Below are 18,369 nucleotides of genomic sequence, written 5' to 3'. Positions count from 1 at the left end.
TAATAATTACCCTTTGAATGTCTATGCAAAAGTTTGTTTGTTATGCCATGCAGGCTTTCAAAAATAAAGTGTGTTTATTATACCAGGCTGTTCGTTTTTGGAGATTAAAGTGTTCATGACACAGCATTATTTTATTTCATTAAAGGAGCCTTAAAGGGGGGGTGAAATGCTATTTCATGCATACTGAGTTTTTTACACTGGTAAAGAGTTGGATTCCCATGCTAAACATGGACAAAGTTTCAAAAACTAAGTTGTACGTTTGAAGGAGTATTTTTGTTCCAAAAATACTCCTTCCGGTTTGTCACAAGTTTCGGAAAGTTTTTTTCGAGTATGGCTCTGTCTTACGTAAGATAGGGCGGAATTTCCTTATATGGGTCCTAAGGGCACTTCTCCGGTAAGATCGCGGCCGCGCGCGCACTCGTAGACTAGAGTAAGAGAGTGAAAGCAGTTCGCCATCAAAGCGCCCTGCCCGGCTTTTGGGAAGTCAATGTCACCAAAGAAGTGTGTTTTTGGTTGCCAGGGCAAGACAACCCTGCACAGATTCCCAAAGAACCCAGCGTTAAGGAACCTGTGGATGGAGTTTGTTTTCCTGAGCATAAACGGAGTTGTGTAAGACTGTTGTTCCCTGCATTTCGACAATGATTGTTTTATAAACAAAGCCCAGATCTACGGATTTGCAGATCGTCTAATGCTTAAGGATCGAGCAGTCACAATGATAAAGGTTCGCGGTCGTGCGTTGGAACCGGACGGTGAGTAAAACTGTTTGTTGAACAAATGTCTCTGTGTGTTGTCACTAGCTCGGCGCGTTAGCACAGCTAAGCTCCGCCCACACGGCCCGCCCCCAGCCGCTCGGTTTTTTCCGGAAAGACTCGGTACAGCCTATCTTTCTGTTAAAAATTTAATAAAACAAAAGACTTTTTGGAGATATGAAGGATGCAATATTACTCTATAGGTACTCAAGATTAACAGGAGATTGAGTGAAAATGAGCATTTCACCCCCCCTTTAAGGCCTGTGAGCAACAGCAGGAGCAAAAAATAACCAAGGAGTAACAATAACCATTAGGTAGTTTTAGGACAGAACAGTCGCTAAGATTTAAAAATGAAATGTGACAGGGCAAAACTGCTGGGGCTGCGGTCCAGTCCAAAACTGTCATGCCCTTCACTCGCTAACTTCCCTCCGTCTTGTTCACTCGGATGTACGTCATTGCTTACGTTCAAGCGGCAACCTCCCCGTCTCTCTCTTGAAACCAACACGGAAGTGAGTTAAACTGCAATTCGTCGACTGGCCGCTTGAGGCTGGTGTCAAAAGGGAGTCAAATCTGTATCTCCCCCATGTTAAAATGCCAAATTTTACAGCAGAAAAAAACGTGTTTACAGCCTGGTGTCTGTATGTCCTTTGGTCTATACAGCTAATTTTGCCCTTCATAACAACTGTGAGGGTTTTTTTTTTTTTTTTTTTGTTGATTAATATTTAAAGGTGTGAAAAATTTAAAATTTTAAGGGTGTGGCCACTTGAGTGACAGGTGGATTCCCGCTGATGTCAATGCTAGCCGTTTGTCTGCTGTTAGCCGCGTCACTTCACCTCAGCAAATGTTACTGCTGAACTTGCCACCTCTGCAGTGTTTGTGCTTTTTTCGGGATTATTTTATACAATTTAATACACCCCTTACTTAGCCGCCGGCTTTGGGTTCCGTCGTTGTCGTCGAGTATCGTTCGAGAGAACAACCAGCGCTGTATTTCAGTTGTTTTCCTCTGTGAACATGCACTAATGGATGTCTGACAATTTTGTTGCTTTTTGGAGTTTTCAAATTTAAAACGTCTATAAAGGCTCGTTCGTTCTGCTCTCACGGAACAGATAGATTATAATATGCTTATGTACCGTCAGATAAAATCATGCAGGCGTCGGCGCTTTCTCCGTCCGTGCAATAAATGCACATCTATGAATGAGCGCAGATTTTCTAGCGCATTTACTTGCACTTCAAAGGAAATATATCTATGGTTTAACGGTTTAACCCATTTGAGAGGCGGCCAAAATCAGAATTTAAAATGGACTGAATAAGCTCTCTACGAACTTGAGCGATGCCGCGCTGACGTACCATGAAAGAGTGACTGACATGTATGCACATAAATCACTGTCACACACAAACACTCTCGAAGTAATACACAGTCTCACTTGTAGCCATGTATTTTAACTATTATAATATTTCGAAGGGCAAAAACAGGAACTTTTAATTGGCTTTACATCATCAGCTAACTCGATCACGTCGAGCTAGGTGATTTCAGATAGCCATAGCCAGGCTCCTCAGCTCCACTCACGCCCCGCCTGTTTGCCTATTTTCTGTTATCCGGGAGTGACGCAAGGCCAAGATGGCGACGGCCGGCTCCGCCCACTTTAGGCTTCAAAAACGGTCTTCAGAAACCTACGGGTGACGTCACGGACACTACGTCCATATTTTTTTACAGTCTATGGTTGAAACCCTCAGTTTGTTCAAACACTTAGTTCGGTTCACACTATATCAGTGAAGTGTTCGTGTGTGTGTGTGTGTATCGAACTGTTGTACCAGTCTGTGGCAACGACAACTTTGATGTGATGACTTGCGATGACTCGCGATAACTTAATGAACAGCTGAGGCAGGACAGTGAGATATCGAAAGGATGACAGGGTAATAAACAAAACAAAAAAAAACAAAAAAACAGAAAAGTTTCAGCGCGGCCCAGGAAAAACTCAGGAACTTTCTGGAACAAAATGGCGCAGCTCAGCCCAGCTCGCACGCGGCACGCATAGATCGAATGATTCTGAATCACACACAAAAATGTCTCTCAAAAACAAATCTTGATCATGGACGATCGTCAGTCTCTAAAAAAAAAAAAAAAAAAACATATCACTCCTTCAAAACCTATCGTTCAGCTCACAGACGCATCCTCGCGCACTAACAAGTGCACTTAAATGATTCACCGAAAAAAATCAATGTCTCTCGCTCCAACACAGTTTATGGATCACTCAGAAAAACAGTAGGACGCTCAAAAATCTTACAGTCAGAATAACGCCAAAAACAACAGTGTTCCGCACGAAACTCACGGCTCCAGCAACTCTCTCTTGTGCTCTCAGCCAGTCTCCAACACCTTTCTCTGTCCGATGACGCAATCAGCCGAACTTCTGTTTTAACTACGTGCAGTCTCACACAACAATGTTACTGTACACCAAACCTAATCTAACCGTGCACCACTGTCTTACATTATAGTTTCAGCGAAGAAAATGTCGACTTCTCGTGCTGCGATCATGGCGTGTCTGCCTCGGCCTCGTAACACTGCTCACTCACTTCTTCTTCCCAGACGTCTTTGCATCTCCCGCGAACGCGCCGGAAAAAGAAAAACCCGTCGAAATAAAAGTCCCCATAGAGAAAAATACCTCCGTTACATAGGCATAAATTTAGCTTACACATTTATCCAAATTATCATATGCCTGTTTAACCGAAGCTAATTTGGGTGTGTTTCTCCATCCCCAATGTCACTTCTCTGTCTTTTACGGCCCTGACGAGAACGTCGGTCTCCTCGGGTGTGAACCGCTCCTGGCGTGCGTCTGGCAAATCCACCATTATAATATCAATCCGCCATGGAACAAGCGCGCCTGCTCTTAAAGGGAATGTGAGATGAATGAGAGAGCTACTTCAGACCAACCCATTTTAGATTTGCGTCGGGCGCAAGAGTCATTTATCCCGCCGGTATAATAGCAACAGCGCCCAAGATCTGCCCACAAAGTTACTTGCGTTTCACGCTTGATACTTGCGTTTCAGATCGTTAAAATAGGGCCCCACATTTACAAGCGCCAAAAACAATATTTATTGTTTTAATTTCGTAATAAAATTGAAAGAATCTGAGAGCTGAGAGAATTTGTTTCATATTAAAAGTAATCTGCTCTGTCTCGTCTGTCGGTGTCAGTGTCCTCTTTGCTTCACGATTTTTCTCTGCATGAGAAAATGTGTGTGTGGCGTGAGAGTGTGTGAAACGTGTCGGCCCTGCCCTAGCACTAGATCGTGAATATCTTTTGTTCATGTACTCGGAAGTGAATGTGTATATTTTAAATATGTATTTAGTCATATTCCAGGATTTACAGTTTTTCTGAATTGCTAAAACACTAAACCCACTTCTCTGAACCAAATTCTCAGTAGCCTAAACCAATTTGTCGAATAAATCACTCTTTCTGTAAAACATTAAACAAGTTCAGGTCGTTAAAACACTGTTTGCAAATCTGATGCACTCTTTTTGCAAAACGCTGAACACATTCTCACTCATTAAAACACATTTCTCACTGTGATGCACTTATGTTTCAAAACGCTAAACACAGGCAGGCAAAAGTTAAACACAACTACAACACAGTGTCATCGTTTACACACAACAACTCATAATTGTTCAGACTTATTTCTAATGATGAGAGGAAACCAACTGTACAAAATACAAGACAGTTTAAAGTGCGTAAATTGACTCAAAATGTTGCATTGAATGTTGAGAACAATAATGGATGGAAACAATATAAGAGGGAGAGGAGGAAGAGTGTGTGTATAAGAGGAGGAAGAGTGTGTGTGTAAGAGGAGGAAGAGTGTGTGTATAAGAGGAAGAGTATGAGTATAAGAGGAGGAAGAGTGTGTGTATAAGAGGAGGAAGAGTGTGTGTATAAGAGGAGGAAGAGTGTGAGTATAAGAGGAGGAAGAGTGTGTGTATAAGAGGAGGAAGAGTGTGTGTATAAGAGGAGGAAGAGTGTGTGTGTAAGAGGAGGAAGAATGTGAGTATAAGAGGAGGAAGAGTGTGAGTATAAGAGGAGGAAGAGTGTGTGTGTAAGAGGAGGAAGAGTGTGTGTATAAGATGAGGAAGAGTGTGTGTATAAGAGGAGGAAGAGTGTGAAAGAGGAGGAAGAGTATGAGTATAAGAGGAGGAAGAGTGTGTGTATAAGAGGAGGAAGAGTGTGTGTGTAAGAGGAGGAAGAGTGTGTGTATAAGATGAGGAAGAGTGTGTGTATAAGAGGAAGAGTGTGAAAGAGGAGGAAGAGTATGAGTATAAGAGGAGGAAGAGTGTGTGTGTAAGAGGAGGAAGAGTGTGTGTATAAGAGGAGGAAGAGTGTGTGTGTAAGAGGAGGAAGAGTGTGTGTATAAGAGGAGGAAGAGTGTGTGTATAAGAGGAGGAAGAGTGTGAGTATAAGAGGAGGAAGAGTGTGTGTATAAGAGGAGGAAGAGTGTGTGTATAAGCGGAGGAAGTGTATGTGAGTTAGAGGAGGAAGAGTGTGAAAGAGGAGGAAGAGTATGAGTATAAGAGGAGGAAGAGTATGTGTATAAGAGGAGGAAGAGTATGTGTATAAGAGGAGGAAGAGTGTGAGTTAGAGGAGGAAGAGTGTGCAAGAGGAGGAAGAGTATGAGTATAAGAGGAGGAAGAGTATAAGAGGAGGAAGAGTATGAGTATAAGAGGAGGAAGAGTGTGAGTATAAGAGGAGGAAGAGTGTGTGAAAGAGGTGATGAACGAAGAGGAAGAGGAAGGTGATGAGTATAAGAGGAGGAAGAGTGTGAGTTAGAGGAGGAAGGGTATGAGTATAATCGGAGGAAGAGTGTGAGTATAAGAGGAGGAAGAGTGTGAGTATAAGAGGAGGAAGAGTGTGAGTATAAGAGGAGGAAGAGTATGAGTATAAGAGGAGGAAGAGTGTGAGTATAAGAGGAAGAGTATGAGTATAAGAGGAGGAAGAGTGTGTGTATAAGAGGAGGAAGAGTGTGAGTATAAGAGGAGGAAGAGTGTGTGTATAAGAGGAGGAAGAGTGTGAGTATAAGAGGAGGAAGAGTGTGAGTATAAGAGGAGGAAGAGTGTGTGTATAAGAGGAGGAAGAGTGTGTGTATAAGAGGAGGAAGAGTGTGTGTGTAAGAGGAGGAAGAATGTGAGTATAAGAGGAGGAAGAGTATGAGTATAAGAGGAGGAAGAGTGTGTGTATAAGAGGAGGAAGAGTGTGAGTATAAGAGGAGGAAGAGTGTGTGTATAAGAGGAGGAAGAGTGTGAGTATAAGAGGAGGAAGAGTGTGAGTATAAGAGGAGGAAGAGTGTGTGTATAAGAGGAGGAAGAGTGTGTGAAAGAGCTGATGAACGAGGAGGAAGAGGAAGAGGAAGGTGTGGAGAATGTTGTCAAGGCTGGATCTGCTTCAGGGTTTTTTGCAGAGATGATATTCTCCGGCCGGACCGACATGAAGACGTGAAGCTGAAGCAGAATAAATCTCTCTCACTGACCTTGATTCTGCAGTTGCTCAACTCTTCTGACTGTACTTTACAGTAACATGCTTTTCATTTACAGTTTTTTACTGTAACCTTTTGGGCTTCTGCAGTTGGTCACTGTATTTCACAGTATGCAAATGCTGAATATACAGACATTCCATACTATACAATATTCAGTGCAATACTATACAGTACTTGCAGTGCATACAGTATTTATTCACTCACCACTGTCAGGTGTCAGTACTACTTTTTTTACATAATTACAAAATTTGTTTACTTTGTTACAATATATAAATACATATTTCTCCTGTAACTGCATGCTTTGGATTCTGTGTTCTCCATTCTTCATGTAGTGTCTAACGAATGATCTGTAGTGTTTCTAATATTGACTGATGTGTGTAAGATCTGAAAGCATTGTTTGATTTTGCCAGAAGAGTCAGAGATTCTCTGAATGAGTTTTGAACATTTGCTTTTGTGTTTAAGGTTTTGAGAAAGTGAGTGATGGTTTCAAGAAATGTGTTTTAGCAATTCAGAAAAACTGTAATTGTGCAGCTTGTTGTTTTTGGCTGATTTCTTGGTTCTCTCTTCACTCCTCTGTCTTAAAGTAATTCACACTGAGATTATTTATTCACATTTATCTTATATTTCCTGTAATGAGTCGCTGTTTTCAAATAGTAATAAAGTATTGTCATGTTTTCATGATCCAATATAACAGATAAAACAACATTTACAGTTTGATGAATTCTGTGTTTCAGGGGTTTCTAGTGATGATTGGGGTGTGAGTTACAGTCCTTCACACATCTGTGCACTAAAGGACTCAACAGTGATAATGAGATGCTCTTATAAATACCCTACTACTGGATATCAGATCAAGGAAGTGTTCTGGACCAATAAGTATATGAAGGGTGTAGATCCTCTAGATCTGTCTAATGACACTGAATACAGTCAGAGGCTTCAGTATCTGGGAGATAAACAGCAGAACTGCACCGTCAGACTGAGTCATGTGACACTGAAGGATTCACACATGTACTATTTCAGATTCACAACTGATAGACCTGGTGGAAAATATACTGGTTTTCCAGGAATGACTCTTACTGTCACAGGTGAGTTTGATGAGGTTTATCTCTTCTTCTGTGCATTATGTTGAATAATAATCAGTGTATGACAGCAGCACTAGATATAATGTGTGTGTTGTGTTCAGATCTTCAGGTGGAGTCTCCTGAGAGAGTGACAGAGGGAGATTCAGTCACTCTGAGATGTAAAAGCAGCTGCGCTCTGACTGACAGAGCAACATTCATCTGGTACAGAAACTCACAGCCATTAACTGAGAGAAGAGACAGAAACAATGAACTCCTGCTGCAGTCAGTCAGAAGAGAGGATTCAGGCAGATATAGCTGTGCTGTAGACGGACACACTCACATCTCTCCTGCTGTTCAGCTCAATGTCATGTGTGAGTGCAGACTGACTTTCTCTCTTTAACTCTCATGCACTTCAGATTTCTGGTTACAGTCTGTGTGCTCCAGGTCAAACTGACCCTAATTGTATTCAATTCCCCAAAAATGACACTATGGAAAAAAAAAAAAAAAAAAACTTACAATCAGGTACAAATAATAAACTTTTAATATCTATACTTTTCACACAATACAAAGAATAAATATCTGAATTTATGATTTATAAAAAATGTTTTTACCACTATTTTTAAGACTACCCCTCCCCGACACCCGTGGGACACTTGCCATTATACATTTATAACAATAATATCTTAGTCTAAACCTAAAGTAATCTTGACAAACTATATAGCATTTGAAAGCGTTCAGACTGTAGTTTTCATACGGCTGATTTTCAAAAGATGTGGCGCCAAATTATAACACACGCTCTATTCTTTCCGTTTGTTTTTATGTGTTTTAGAGATTGGATTCAAATAAAATTTTAACATTACTACACAAACTACTTCTGAATAGGATGTCTACTTCATAAATATTTTTTTAAAGTATGGAAATATATGGTTAAGATCACTCAATCCATATATGGAAATCGAAGAGTCCTTATATGGTCACCAGAGGAGTCTGGATATCATCTAGTGGAAAAGTTTGGTACTGCGCTCAAAAAATGAAATATTTTTGAGACATCAACCTAAAATTTGTCACAGAACTTGTTCAGATATTTAGCTTTGATTTTCTTGAAGTTTTAGAGTTAAACATGTTTTGTAAAATATATATTTTATATAAAGTTTAAAAATATATATTTTACATTTTTATAAACTTAAACTTCTATGGCATTTTTGTAAACTTGAATTTTACAAGGTTTTTAAAGGCACCTATTATGCAAAATTCACTTTTACATGGTGTTTGAACATAAATGTGTCAGCAGTGTGTTCGCCCCTAAGATTAGTTCGCAGCGATCGACCTGCAGGACGTGTACTTTGTCTCAATTCTCCCTCGACACAGACCGTTCCTACACTTTGCAATCGAGGGACGGGCATACCAGTACAAAGTCCTCCCCCTTACGAAGGTCGCGGAGGCCGCCCTTTCCCTGTTACGGGAGGTGGGTGTTCGCATCCTCAACTATCTCAATGACTGGCTCATCTTGGCCCACTCGCGAGATCAGTTCTGCCCTACAAAGGCAAAAGACCTTAAGTCGCTAGAGTGTGGAACTGAGAAAAATGACTTTAAAGATTTTTTGTTGTCCCGCCAAATTAATTATAGGTAGGACACTGGAAATCTGGCAAATAGATGTTTTAGTAATGGAAATTATATACATAAAAAAATCTTGAGCTCAAACTTGACTTTTGACCACTATTTTAAAGTTACTGTACTCTGCCTTTGTATTGTCAGCAAAAAGTGAGAAGTCATGCCAAGGCAAAAGGCAGTAACTTCCACATTATCAATATTTGGTTGCTGATCACCATTAACAAAATCATTATAGTAACACCTGTATAAAATCTAGTGATCATGGCATTTATTTTGTATGATTTACAATTATTTATAGCCATCTACTTATTGCTATCCTGTGCTTTGGTTGCATTCTGATGGCATTATTAATACATTTGACATGACAAAATACCTCCTATTAGTCCAGCGTTGACTCGACCGCGTTTAGGGCGGGGCTGAAGGCGAAGTTTTGGCACTCTGCCAGCTAGTTTGCCGAGCTTTAATTCTTGGTTGTATTCATCTGATACGGCAATGTGTAACGTTTTTCTGTCAACTCTGCATAATCCTTCGCGATCGATATCGCACGTCTGTCGATGGAGCAGACCATACTAAATGTTCTGACCGCTCTGAGGACATCAGAAGTTAGAGCGACTGATGGCAGATGTACAAAGTACACAGGCTACACCGTAATTTTAATTTTAATGGACATTAAAACAAAGGCAGATAACCGTACAATCTGGTAGGTAGCATTATTTGATTGAACACCGGCACAGTAACTTCATATTGACGCGCGGCTAAACAAAGGCAGAGCACCGTAACTCAATTTGAGCGTTCCAAAACAAAGCCAAAGAGCGGTAACTGATGTTACGGTGTTCTGCCTTGGTTTCTCATGGGCTTTTGGAAGTTACTGTTAAGACAAATCATTATTTTCTCGAAAAAAAAAACGGAATTGATTCAAGATACTTATCCACATGATAAAGAAGGTCTTGAATGTGCCAAAAATATAAATAACTAATTTTCGACCAAAAACGAAGTTACGGTATTTTGCCTTTGCACGGCAGAGTTGTGCGAACACAGGGACCTGGTGCTCAGACACCTCTGCCATCTGGGGCTTCAGGTGGGAAAGAGCAAACTCGACTTCAGTGGCATATCAATTGCCTCAAGTTGCTCACAGTATTCCTTGCTTTTATGTCTATTCTTCCACGGTATGTCTTCCCTGTCGATGTTGCCTCCACCCTATCCTGGCTGGATCCTCCACTGGGAACTTCATATGTAGCACTGTCCTCTGGCCCGTCCATATGTGTAATTCCACATGCTGCCTCCCTACAAGAGGAATTTGGCCTCCGTAGCGTCCCTTTCCAATTGGAGTACACTCTCAGAAAAAAAGATACAAAAGCTGTCGCTGTGGCGGTACCTTTTCAAAAGGTAAACTTTTGTACCTAAAGAGTACATATTAGTCCCTCAAAGGTACATATTGGCAGAGGTGGGTAATCCAGTGGCCAAAGAGTAAAAGTCCTGCCATATGTTTATTCCACCCATAAACTCAGTCATCTGATTTCACTAATTAGTTCTCTCTCCTGCTGAATTAGCAAATCCAGGTGATTGGAACAAAATACTGAGGAGGACTTTTACTTTCTGAACCTGGACTTTACAGCTCTGCATAGCAATGCCACATGTCAGCCAAGAGTAAAGAAATAAACCAGAACTGGACCTTATCGTAGCCAAAAAATCTGTGTATATTAAATATGGAGTAATTTCAGACACAGCCTCAGATGAAATCAACTGAAGAGAAAAGAAGACATTAAATCTGTGAAGATCTCAGCAGAGGAGGATTAAACAACTCCACAAACAGCATTACCAGCTTCACTTATTACTAACCAGACTGACTTTATTTCTGACAGACGTCTACAGAAGTTTTATTGAGAATTAACAGAGGTTTAACTCTAATGTGTTTCATTTGAAGTCACCATAACAGTGATTAGTGTTTCCATTAGTTGGGCTCTTAACTCTTATTATATTTTTTATCTTTTTTTGGCTGCTGTGACAGTGTGTCTGTCAATCACATTTACAGCAGCAAAGAAAGCTAAAGTGAAATGAGATCAGATGAAGATGGTTTCCTGTTGATGGTTTTATAATATAATATGTACTCTTTAGGTACAAAAGTGTACCTTTTGAAAAGGTACCGCCATAGCGAAAGCTTTTGTACCTTTTTTTCTGAGAGTGTAGGCATGCTTTCCCAGTGTTATCCAATATCCTCACTGTGTGGGAACAAGTAGGAACAGCCGTGATTGACTTCTCTGTGTATAGCCCTCTTCTTCTCCAAGGGTGCGGGGGATCAGGTGGTTCCTTGGACGCGAAGAAAGGAAACGAGGATACACAAATAAGAAATGAGAAGCGCCCTATTTGTATATTGGAATATTCTTGATCACTGGAGCGTCACTTCAAAGCATCAACAGCTGTGATCAAGGGATCTGCCCTTATGTTGTTAAAGTTTGGTTATTTAAGAAATTCATACATAATAAAGATAAAGCAATAAGCCCTGCTTATATATGTTTGATATATAATTAATTTAAACTGCAAAGGTAAAGCATAAATAAAAATGATTGTGATATGTGAAAGGAATGGAGAGAATTGAGATGTCCTTCAAGATGCTGAGTTTGATCAGTTTCTGGGTCACAGGCTGGAGGACGGAGGAGCGAGGAAAAGAAGTAGCATCAAAATTGAAAAGCACCCATAAATTTTCCCTCGATTCCTCCGTCTTCATTTTCTTTCCTTGCAACCTTCCCTCACATCCTACAGGAGGATGTGTTTTAGCCTTAAACAGTGAAAAATTAAACTGGGATGTTTGCTGAAATTGTCCAATAATAACCAACTGCAGCCTTTCCTAGAACAATTTCCACCAGCCATCTCTGATAAATACCTTTACCTGACATCTGTAGATCCTCCAGTGAAACCTGTGATCTCCATCAGTCCATCTGGTGTAATAGTGGAGGGAGATTCAGTGACTCTGAACTGCACCAGTGACTCAAACCCTCCTGCAGAAATCAGCTGGATTAAAGGAGGAACGATTGTAGGATCTGGAAGAATCTACAACATCTCAAAGATCAACTCTAATTACAGTGGAGAATACAAGTGCAAGTCCATCAATGAACATGGAGAGAAATACTCTGATAATGTGACTTTAAACGTCACGTGTGAGTAAATGATCGTTTACACATTGTTCAAAAACTTCAAATTCATAATTTTCTAATATTTATTGTGAGTCTCAGACATTAGACTAACTGTAACTGTCACAGGTGAAGCTTTTATTAACACACTGTGTTTTATTAACACACTCCTGTATCTTCACATCATTCATCAGTTTGGAGAGTTAATCATGATGATCTTCCTCTTTCAGATCATCATGTTGCTGGTGGGAATGTGATTGTGATCACAGTGGCATCTGGAGGATTATTAATCTTCATCTTCATCATCATCTTCATACTGTTTATAATGTGAGCTCAATAAAAAATGTCAGTGATTGTATAAGTTCAATTTTGTCTAATGTAGAAGAAAATGGCTAATTTGTGTTTGATTATTAGTAATCTTTAAAAACAGTGTTCATATTTTCTCTTAATTTAATACATTCGTCCATATGCTGTTAATGTCTGTGATTATAACAGGAAGAAACAAAGGAGTGTTAAAGCTGAAGATCACACAGTGAAAGAGGTAAATCATCCAAACACAACACGACTTTACAGAAGCAGAAAATCAGTCGATCAGCCGTTATCTGTGTCTCAGACTGTAACTGTACAAACTGACGAGAAACCAACATTATCAAAGTCTTTATCAACACAATAAATTAATAAATAAAACTGAAGAAAACTTTTAACTAATTTTCCATGGTTTAATCATCGTCGACATCACTTCAGTGGTCTGGGAAAAGCACATAAAAGTCCTGGCAGAAAGCGATGCATAAGGATGTAACGACAAAGTATTATTTTTTCCAAAGTGTTAACAACTTAGTGTTAACTAATAATTGTTGCAAACTGGTACTACAAACAAAATATTAGTGCATTCCTGGAACTGGGCGTCGTTACACTACATCCTTATGCATCGCTTTCTGCCAGGACTTTTATGGGCTTTTCTCAACTCACTGAAGTGACGTCGATGTTCGGGTTAGCGGTAGCATGAGCCGTCAGGCAAGTGTTATTTAAAAAAACTCCTGATGTACTTACAAACTTTCCAACGCCTTGTTTTATGAGTACAGAACCTATTTGTACTACTGTAGAAGTTTGGTACCATTCTGGGCATTATTAGTGGGGTCATTTACGAGATACAGCCTTGGATCCATTAGCGCCTGCACTAAGCCATTTGGCTGATATCTCTAAAAAAGCTCTTAACTTTGATAATGTTCCACCAAGGGAAAAAAGGCTTCTGGGGGGTGTTTGGCTCGATGTCATGGTGCAAAAGACCTTAAGTTGATTTTACTCCGAACCATCCCTTTAACATTTAGTGTGATGATTGAACATGTCACTTCATTCACAAATATACCTGTATTTTACATCACAACATTAATTTGATCTAACCTGATACCTGATCTTTGGTCTTTGGTACTGAGAATCTTCAGATCAAACTGATTTACATGTCTTAATAATAATTACAAATGTTCTTCAGAATATGAAATTAATATTTCAAAATGATCTCTATTCTGATGCGTCACAGAGCGTTTCAGTCCATGACAAGCCTCTTTCTGAACCGGATTCAGCCAATGATTCTCTGTACGCCAGTGTGAAACCCAGAAGTTTCAGAGGAAAAACTCCTGAATCCAGAGATACTGAGGAGATCCAGTACACAACTGTCCAACATCACAGAAAGACAGAGACAAAGAGAGCAGAGGAGAATGAATGTCTATATGATGATATAAGAGTTCATCAGCCTGATGCTGCAGTGAGGTGAGAAAAACCAACTTAACCATCACCAACTTAACCAGTACTAACTTAACCAGTGCAACTTAACCATCTTACCAATTTAACCAGTACTAACTTAACCAGTGCAACTTAACCAGCACCAGCTTAACCAGTACCATCTTAACCAGCACCATCTTAGCCAGCCCCAATTTAACCAGTACTATTTTAACAACCACAGATCATATAATCTGGGCTATAATACTGTTTTGCTCCTGTTTGTTTTGATTTTTTAGGCGATCAACTGTTCAGATTGTGGAAGATTCATCAGTGATCTACAGCAGCGTCAAATGAGTGAAAGAGACCAGCGAACACAAAGCCTGTGTTCAATCGTTTAATGAACCATTGGTGGAATGTTGGACCAACTTAACCAGTACCAACTTAACTACCTTAACCAGTCCCAACTTAACCAGTACTATTTTAACAACCACAGATCATATAATCTTGGCTATAATATTGTTGTGCTCCTGTTTGTTTTGATTGTTTAGGCGATCAACTGTTCAGATTGTGGAATGAATGATTGCTGGATGTTGGACCAACTTAACCAGTACCAACTTAACCAGTACCAGTGTGTATATATATATATATATATATATATATATATATATATATATATATATATATATATATATATATATATAATTTGATTTTTTGAAGTTTGATTGAGTTTAATCTGTTAGTATAGAGTTTGTTGTTATTCAGTATTTTTTGCTCTTCAGATTGGGGTGTAAGATTAGAAATCAGACAAGTGATATCTGCACAACTTATTAATATTCAAATGCAAAAGTATTTCATTTTATGTATTAATGTATTTTATAAAGAGTTTCCTCTGCCTGTTTTACTTTGTAGGTTTTTACAACTAGGACCAGTGCTTCAATAAACCTGATTAACCTGCAAGATATTTAAGTCTGTAATGTCTTTACTGGATTCACAGCACTGGTAGGACCTCTAGTGGTTGACTTGTGAATTATTGTTATTTGACATAAACAATGTCTCAGATTACATTGGCATCTATGGAGCTTATAATATGACAAAATGATTTGAATTTGAATTGTGTAAATTTGAATTATTTGCAAGTGTAAAAATAGTTCTGAATTTGATTTTTTTTTTTTTTTTACGAATATTGAACATTTGAAATTTAACAAATTGAAATGTTTTTATGGCTGAATTTTATTTTAAGAGTCCAACTAAAGCAAATGCTAACCACCATCATGGTGACTTTAAAATACAATTGTTGATTTCATTAAAACGGATATTAAATTAAGTCAATCTGGTTAGTAATAGGTGAAGCTGGTAAAGCTGTTTGAATTGTTTAATCCTCCTCTGCTGAGATCTTCACAGATTTAATGTCTTCTTTTCTCTTCAGTTGATTTCATCTGAGACTGTGTCTGAAGTCAGTTGTAGTTCTTGTGTTTCTCTGTTCTTCAGTGATTCTGCTTGTTAACAGCAGGTGTTCATAATTAATGCTCAATCGCCACTTAATTATCTCATTAACTTCAACACTGCTTCAATGGTACTTTAACTCTGTAGTGTGCTATATGAAACTTATATTATAATATATCTATATGAGTTCAGTGATTCAGGTCAAATGATTGTGAAATAATGATTATGTTAAAACACAACCAACACCATCAGATCACCTTTTCTATTTGTTCATCTGGCTGTTATAACTCATGTACAGCAGCCGAACAAAACTTAAAGTTAATAATTTAAGGGTCGAGCCCAACTAAAACACACACTGATCTCCACAATGGTGACTTTAATTATGGTTTTCTCCTTCAGTGATTCTGCTTGTTAACACCAGGTGTCTTCAATGTTGGCAATAAAAGATATTTTGTAAATTTTACTCATTTTAAATGGTTAACTTTTAAGGAATTAATTTGATTAATTATTACTCAATTATAATTTGTTCAGTTTAATTACTTTTACAATTAATTACTAATTGAAATAGCCCGAGTAAAGATTACAAGCACTTTCTGTGTGGAAAAAGTTGCCTAGCTTTTTTTAAGTAAATGTCACTCCACATTTTTTTCAGTGCTCGTGTGGCTCGCGCACACGCCGCACTGTCTTCACTCGGACGCGCGCTTCAATCCGTTGCGGATACTCTCTATTCGTTCTGGTGAAATCACAAAACATAATGCACACAAACGTGCCCCTGCTTAATATACAACCACTAATGAACATAATCGGTTTTGATGAGGGAAAAAAATAATTGTACGAGAAAAAGAAAAAAAACTATGCGAGAGCAGATTAGAACCCAGAACCTCTGACACGGTTGGCGAAAATTCTACCACCGGACCATTAAGATACACGTCAGTCAGCAGCGGATCTATGTATTTATGCCTGATAACATATATCAGGTTACATCTCATTAAACGACAAATTAAACCCCATGTAGCCTACTATTTAAATCGATTGAAGGTCATTGTAATGTTATTGTACATATATCTGATTTAGAATTTTATTAGCAACCGCTTTATCCGTGCAACTGCTGCAGCGGACTATTATTAGAATAATAGAAATCTAATACTCAAGCTGTTTTCTCATTTTTCTACTCTTAATATTAAATAAAAAAAACGACTGAACGAAAGATACACGGATTATCTTGAACCACCACCGCGTTTGCGGCAGAAAACTACTGCAGTGCAGCCAAAATGCTCTGTTCGACTTATCTGAGATCATTTATTCTTCCCTGTGGATGACCTGTGACCTACTTTCTGTAAGACCTGAATTTTTTAAAATTGAATTTTTGAGATTGAATTTTAGAAAACTGAATTTGAAGATCCGAATTTCTTCGTCTTGAAAACTTGAATCTGTATTTTTTTAAACTGAATATTTGCAGTATAAGAATTCAGAACAAAAAAACTAGCTGTTTGAAAATACATGTCTATAAAATTCAGCCATAAAAACATTTCAATTTGTTCAATTTCAAATGTTCAATATTCGTTTAAAAAAAATCAAATTCAGAACTATTTTTACACTTGCAAATAATTCAAATTTACACAATTCAAATTCAAATCATTTTGTCATATTCAAATTTACACAATTCAAATTCAAATTATTTTGTCATATTCAAATTTACACAATTCAAATTCAAATCATTTTGTCATATTATAAGCTCCATAGGCATCCAACTACTTTACCCTCCTCCTTCCTTCTCTCTTTCAGTCTGTTTCAGATCTCAAGCAGACAGCGAATAAAAAAATAAAGTGTTTATATTTGTGCTTTGTGGATAATAGTAATAAAATGTAAATAAGGTTTCAGAGACCAAATACCCCAGATGGAGGGAAATATGTGTTTCAAATTAACATAAAACAACAGAGCCCCTTGAGATAAAAAAAAAAAAATACAAATTAATTATTATATTACTGTTGTAGAAACTAAAAGGTATAGTGTTTGAAACGGGGTTGCCATGACATAATCATATCGAAGTTCATTCTTCTGTTAAGATTTAAAATAAACAAAATATTTGGCATCAAATATTACTTCTTGTGTCTTAAATTACATCTTATTTCAGTTTATCCACTGTTTCTTTGTGTGTTGTGTGGAAAAACAGATACATTTGTAAGGAACATTTCTCATTTTGTTTTTATGGTTTTATCCCAGTAACGTCAGAAAATTACCTCAGTTTTGAAAATGAATCCTGTATCACGTGATCATAAACGGACGGCAAAAGCGCTTCCTCGAAGTGACCATCACATGTAGGCTACACTTGGCTAATTCATGGAAAGACCCTTCTGGAAAAGATCAGATTGTGTTCACTTGTTTTCGACGGGCTGTCGACGTTGGGTAGCGTAACGCGTCACCGTTTCGCAGAATGAGTGAAAACCAATCAGATGTTACGGTGGGTGGGACTAGTCAATATTACTCTATGACGCATACAAATAATCTGTCTTGACAGGCTAAAGAACGAGCTTCTCTGTTTATAATGAGGAAATAAATTAATTATATAAAATAAACGATACAGTAAAGCTGTTTTATTGAGGATATTATTAATTCACTTGTTTCTTTTCCCACAAGATGCAGCGCTTTGACTCTGTGTGAAGAGAGGTAAGTTGCACTACACTTTATTTACATGTTATGTCCATCAGAAGACTCTAAAATAATGTGTGCATGCATAACACACTTTCAGAAATATACATTTTAATTGTCTGATTTTTAAAGGTTTACACTGAACATTTACATCAAATAATGCACTTCATAGCCACACATTATACAATATGTACAGAGCTGAAGCCAGACTTGATGACAATCAAATGTGTTATAGGCTACTAGCTCTCTTAATTATATATGAAAATATGTAATAGACATTTACAAACTATATAACATTCAAATATTCAAGGAAACATAGTGATAAATTAGTAAATACCTTATGAGAAAGTTAATATTATATGCGAAATATTATAGCACTATTTTTAGTCATCTAAAACTTTTTTTAATATCAGCTGCAATGCTCCACACAATTTTTCTTGGTGTCTTGAACATCATCTTGGTTCCTCCAGACATGGTTTTGTTCAGTTTGTCACTTGC

General features: G+C 38.2%; 1 long non-coding RNA gene across 1 annotated transcript; it reads right to left on the bottom strand.

The window, feature by feature from the left end:
* Positions 1–9,568: 9,568 nt before the first annotated feature.
* Positions 9,569–17,585, bottom strand: LOC307152883. Its single transcript, XR_013820078.1, has 3 exons — positions 17,463–17,585; positions 11,820–11,928; positions 9,569–11,239 (listed from the first exon to the last, which is right to left on the bottom strand). It is a non-coding gene; the product is annotated as an uncharacterized lncRNA (long non-coding RNA).
* Positions 17,586–18,369: the final 784 nt, after the last annotated feature.

Source organism: Squalius cephalus (genome assembly GCF_949319135.1).
Source record: "Squalius cephalus genome assembly, chromosome: 2".
NCBI classification, from domain to species: Eukaryota; Metazoa; Chordata; class Actinopteri; order Cypriniformes; family Leuciscidae; genus Squalius; species Squalius cephalus.
This window is presented reverse-complemented; position numbering and strand designations above follow the sequence as displayed.